Source organism: Polistes dominula, unplaced genomic scaffold, assembly GCF_049000335.1.
Source record: "Polistes dominula isolate Pdom_NZ unplaced genomic scaffold, Pdom_raw_medaka contig_18, whole genome shotgun sequence".
NCBI classification, from domain to species: Eukaryota; Metazoa; Arthropoda; class Insecta; order Hymenoptera; family Vespidae; genus Polistes; species Polistes dominula.
This window is the reverse complement of record NW_028301164.1, coordinates 4534308-4540995: the sequence shown is the minus strand read 5'-3', so window position 1 is coordinate 4540995 and position 6688 is coordinate 4534308.

Here is a 6688-nt window from a genome sequence, read left to right as displayed (position 1 = left end):
TTTTAAAACAATTATGCATCTGTGAAAGTTTTTCAATTGTGAGGATTCTTTATCGATATAGATTTTGGGAATTTATTCTTTTATATGCTGCATTTCATATTAGATATTTTTCTATAGACAATTCTCTTCTATACGATTTTGTTCTTTTGTGCAAAACGACAAAGATCTCTTAATGTCGACATTGTCATTATTCTATTCATTATTTTTAGAATATTTACAAGTATTGTGTACATTTATTAGAAAAATAGAAATGATTTTTAATTTATTTAATAAATAAATTATCATATGTAGTTTGACCAGCGTGGTCATGAAGAAGGTCAGATTCTGTCCGTGTAAGAAGCTGTGAGGACCCTTTTCATGGTCAAAAAAATGAATTAGCCAATCACAGCCAAGCTTTCGTCCGAATTCTTCAGTTTCATGGCGTCTTTCGTGGAGAACACATCGGAGTGTCATCGTCCCGTTAAGATCAGGTAATTAAAAGATATTTTGTAAGGTTTACACCTTCCTATTATAATATATAAAGGATAAAAGGATCAATTTGGATTTTTTGAGTATATTTTGACAATATTTGTGGTCCTATATCGTATTTTTAATCATTCGAAATTTTTCTTTCTTATAGGTGGAAAAAAGATCTACTGCGCACCATTTTCGCGCATGCAGTATTTTCGCGCCAGTCTTACGCGTCTGTTTTATGCACATCAATATGGCGAATCTTTCGAATTTTTTTATTCTGTTATCTGTATACGTGTTGCAGCGGATTTTGTTATCCCGTTAATTTAAGGTAATTGTTTCAATTAATATTTTAATGTACATCTTCCTGTTATATATTAAATGATATATAACGAATGTTATATATCAAATGCATACTACATGCATAATTTTTATATGTGTTTTCATATTTTACTTTCTTTTAGCTTTCTTAACATGGGAAGAATTATAACACGAATTCACTAATCTTCTAACCTTGTGGCAACTTTTTTTATCTTCTCCATATATGGCGAGGTGAGCATTATTTCTTTTAAATATAAGCATATAAGCATATAGAAATACTACAGAAAGAGTGAGAGAGAAGGAGTGAGAGAGAGAGAGGAAGAATAAGAAAACAATACACTCGACACATAGGTTATTATAAATGTGTATTTTTATTTCCAGGAATTTCTCGAGGTATTTTCTTCGTCGAATTTCCGACGACAAAACGTAAACAGCCGATAACATAGGTATAATAGTCGAACGTTCGACATTCCCGAGATCCCCTCTAACAAGGTTACGTAGTAACGTATATCGTATTCGTCTTCTATCCTTCGACGAGACAACATCAACGAAAATTAAACGTATTAAATTATTTAATAAATTTATTTCTAACGTTATCGTTTGGATTTTAATACTTTAAAAAGTTTCTTATTGCATAGTATGGTATATAAACGGGTTTATTTTTTATCTTACTCTTTATTGAGTTTGCCGATACAATTACTTTTTTATTTAGACAATTTTAAAGATTTTTATTTAATATTTAATACGATGTTTTAATATTAAATCTTATAATCTAATCAAATCTTATATTTGATTTGCAGGTTCATGCAATCATTATCGATGACGTGAATGTTTTCAAATTAGGTAAGAAGATCTTTAATTAAGATCTTATAGAATCTTATACTTTTCTATGATTTCATCAAGATTTTTATAATATTTTCATTCTTTTTTATGGTTTCAGAAAGACGTTCACTATCGTTCCATGGAAATCATACTAATCAATGGTGTTATAAACTACTGCATACATACATACATACATGCAGATATATTTCTTTCTTTTTTTCTTTAATTTTATAAATGCATCTATTTCCATATGGATCTCCGACGCAGCAACCTCCCAGTGGTGAGATCCGGTAACCGATATTGCTTATGATGTCCATAGAATTTATATGGTACAACGTAAGCACTGTCGGGCCAATGGCTGACGTTCGATGCATTAGAAAATTTTAACTTGTTGCATCATTAATTAAACTATAATATGAATCAAACGATTCATTGAATTAATTATTTAATTACACGTTGCAATTGTTGCTTCAATTTTATTAATTTGAATTCATTTCATTTATCTTGGTATTAAATTCACATAAATAATTCAAGACACGTTCAATCGATTCTAATTAATTGTTTAAATGATTATTTATAAATATTTTACCTTGCTTAGTTTTACATTAATGCTATATCTATTCTTTCTTATAGGTATTAACGCAATTAGCATACTTCTGTAAAAATAACCCTATCGCGATGAAATATATTTTTTGAAAGATAGAATGCAATGTGATATTTGTTCGTTTATATTTTATATTATTTTTCATATAGTTTAAAAGGTTGTGGTTACATCATTTGAATTATTTTTCTTTTATTAATAATTAAAACATTAAAATAATAGTACGATTCCAGAATTTTTGAAATATGTAGTTTAAATAATTGAATTTTAAAATGAATAATATATTTTTCATTAGTAACGTAATAAATAAACAGAAGTACGCTACGACTTGCTTTAACTAAACTTTCATTTTCAGATCTTCAATTGTGATTGCGTGCAATGCAATCTTAGAGTCAGTGTTTGTTTCGAACGAAGTTACATTTTTTCTATGCAATCGCATAGATTGCTTTAAAAATAATTATTAAACTCGATTGTATTTAAAATCAATGCAAGAATTAGTTTAAATATTCTTGTTAAATGAAAAATAATTTGCTCGGTACGCGTGATTAGAATCATTAACACACTTTCGGCCAATTCGGTAGAAGAGGATTTGCGTTTTCGATAAAAATATTGTCATGGTCGAAAGTGTGAATTAATATCGTCATTTCTTCTGGATCATCTTTATCAACGAATCTGGGGCTTCGTCTGGATAAATCAACGGTTAGTATTATCTTGTAATCTTAATTATTACTTCTCATATATATTTTTTAAATCATGATTGTTTTTATTCATGAAAAATATTTAGAATGATGTGAAACATAATTAATTTTATATTGCATTTTTGATTACAGAGCAATCATCAATTCAACGATTCAACGATACATCGATTCAACAATTCATCAAATTTGAATCCACTTCACGACATCATTCAACCAACAGCGAGGGGGACGAGTGTTTTGGAGCCATCGCAGAACTTCTTAAACCGTGAGTTTTTATTTAAAGTCCCTCCAGTGCCCAATCATGCCGAGGATGAAAGATCCAATATCGGCACGGGTTCCTGGTTGTATTCGTAGATGTGTTTTGTCCAAAACGAGCATAAACGACCGTGAGTAAAATCTATGGTTTTGCTCACGAGTGATTCCCAATATATGTGATTTTTATATATGTGATTTATTTAGATTAGGCCAGGGTCTTCTTGTTTCATCGGTTTCAATTCACTTAATTAACACTTCAGTTAATTATTGTACTTATTTTTTCTCTTTACGTATTTACTCGTGTTAGTAGTGATGAAATCAAGTATTAATTTACTTGATTTCGTGCCAAGAAAGCATTTATGAATTGTTATACATGCACTGCTTCATAATTAATTTTTCAAACGTGATTAGTTTTTTAATCGTAAATAGTTTTTCAATCGTAATTTATTTCAATATATCGATACTTCGATATTGTTAATAAATGAGCAAGAAGACAAACCAAATTCGCGAACGGATAGATTCTGGCAATTAAGTGGTGGCTCAAAGCCCAGTTCTTTAATTAGAACAGCCATTTAGTGAAAGAATCGTCCGAGGTTTGCAAAAAATATCCATCATCACCGTAGAGTCTTTTAATACATCCTTACCTCGAAACTATTATTGTTTCCTATGGGGTAACTTTTTTTTTTCATTCGCTTGTTTAAGTCATTATTCACCAAATGACTTGTAGAGTCCTTAGCCCGTTTAGATGAATTTTTATTGAAATCTTTTGATATATTTATATATATTAATTATGTTTTTTTAGATCAGGCTTTTCAGCTTCTAATATACTAATTCCCCCTTTTCTCCCCCCTGTGCTTTCTTCGTTCTCATCGATGCGTGTTACCCAGGTGTTACACGTATGGGTGAGAAAAAGTTAGCACGGGTTTTAGTTATTAAGTTTTCCTTTGGCGACTGTCATTGTGTTAGTGATTGCACGGTGTACATTGCACCTGTGTGTGCGTTATAGGTGGTGCATTGTACATCGTTTCGTGGTACTTTTTAATTAATACATCATTCAATATTCAGATAAATACTTGTACAGTCACGTGTGTGATATGTACTTTTATTTTTCCTAATCGTTTTGAATAGTAGAGTTCCCACATTTATTTGTGGAAATTTAACAATACTTGTATTATACTAGTATGCTAATATATACTAGTATGTACCAGTATTTTTGCTTTAGTCATTATTGCAATAATCATTAGCCTTGGCAGTCGATTACAGCAATTGGTACGTAACCTTTTAGAATATAAGTTTAGAAAACGTGGTTGAACTAGGGTGTCGGAGGTGCCCCGGGGCATGCTCTCTAGTGTAGGCTTTTGCACCCTGGTGGAGTGTGTGAGAACCGTGGAGTGTATGTGTTGGTGTGTCTGTTTGCACTTTTTAAATATAGGTTGATAGGTAGGCAGGTAGCATACTTTTCTGAGTGTATGTGAATACTTTAATTTTAAGTAGGTAAGGACCGGGTACGGCAAAAGGTTTGCTTCCATTCAGGGTGGACATTCCTGCCTCCGGGGTTTTCAGCTAAGTATCAGCAAAGTTTTACACCTTTCACCATATTTTTTTTCTCTATTATTTTTTGCTGATACTATGCATTATGTTAAGATAATTGTATCAAACAGTTCAAAAATACTTTGCAACCAATGAGAACATTAGATAGATTACCCATCTTTTGAACTTAGCAAAGAATTTTGAATTAGTTTTGATACTTAGTTTTTTAAGTATATTAACACTTGCACCTCGCGATCTTTAGTATACATTATATATTTCTTAATATTAGAAATAACATACACCTATACGAATAAAATGAGAATATTACAGTTGTTGTAATCTTTTCTTTTTATCGAAACATTATTCACTTTTAATGTGCAACGTGTTAATCCTAGTTTGTAATAGGTTCATCATTTAGAAAAAAAGATATCTGCTGGAGCATTCGATTAAATGTGCCTGTGTAGTTGCGCACGATCGGTGAATTCTTTCGAGTCCATTGATCGTCCACAGGCTAGCCTGATTACTTTACGGAATTAATTAAATATTTTCTCACTATTTTACACATTTATTTTTTTATATTTCTTTTTAACACATAAATAAGTAAGTGAGAATTGTGTTAGAAAAAAATCGAGACGCACTTAGGTAGGAACGCAGTTGAGATTGCGTGTTGGGACTCGTCAGTGGCGTTTGGGATGATGCATTTGCAAACTTTGTCATATTTCAGTGGTTATATTATTTAGAATAAATCGATACTGTACGTTGCAAGCTCTTACCTCTCGTTAGGTTAAGTAAGAATAAGAATAAATAAAAAAATACCAGCGCAAAAACCTGCGGAAATAACAATTATTAATACCTGTGTTGATTCCTTCCCCAATTTTCTTTCAGCTTAGATCCAATTGCGTCTCGTATAATAAAATGCGTTTTATTAAACACGAGGGTTTGAGTCTTGTCGCGTATGGTGAGAACAGGTCGGGATTAGGTCGGTTTAGCTCAGGGACGATTTCATTCTTTTGATATAATCCACTGAAATATGCCCATTTTTGCGATGTATTGTTTCAAACGGTAGGGCGTTTTTTGACACGTAATTTTTTTCTTGCGTCGCACGTAGGGAATGCTCCATTGCAGTGGTCAGGGCACGAAGCAAAGAAGAGGCAAAATGCCGAAGAGGCCCCCACTAATTGTGGCTCAAGAGGGCAACTATTCGACTACGAGTTATTTTTCAAAGGATTTTTTAATAATCCTTTGATCGGTGATTCGTGGTCATACCAAAATCCCTTTTTTACCCTTTATCACGTTGTCACTTATGCTCGTAGTAGTATTAGTTATAAGTTGTTCCTGAATGGAGATGATGGACCATTCCATCTCCCTGCTACGCTGTTCCACACTCGCGTTCGTGAAAAATTAGAGTCTTTTAAATACTAGAATCTAGATTTTACTATTTTTATTTATATAATAGAGTCATTGCATTTTTTCTTATTTAATTCAAAGTCGAGTCATTGCAGTTTTCTTATTAGATTAAAATTCGAGTCTTACACACCCCACCATACACAAACACATAGCAGTTTTTTTATTAAATTAAATTAAAAGTCGAGTCATTGCAGTTTTTTTTTTATTAAAATAAATTAATAGTCGAGTCATTGCATTTTTGAAGTATATAAATTAGAGTATTTTCTTAGATATTTTTCATTAAATTAGAGACACGATCGTTTAAATTGTGTGGACGTCCATGGATTGCTGCAGCTTGCACAAAAGAGTGCATTTGGATACAACAATGGAAGAAGAGGATATTTCTGCATTCAAAAATGCAGATAAGGTCAACAAAAAGGTTTTATCATTCTGAGTGATTCAAATTGAATTAATAAATGCATTAATCAAAGTATATAATAAATAAATATTTTCAATATTTTTTAATACCATTTAAATTCATTTCAATTTTTTTCCAAGATATAATAATTTATTGAATATGTGTAATGTAATGCATCCAAAAGTTACAAGATTCTTTTTTTACATA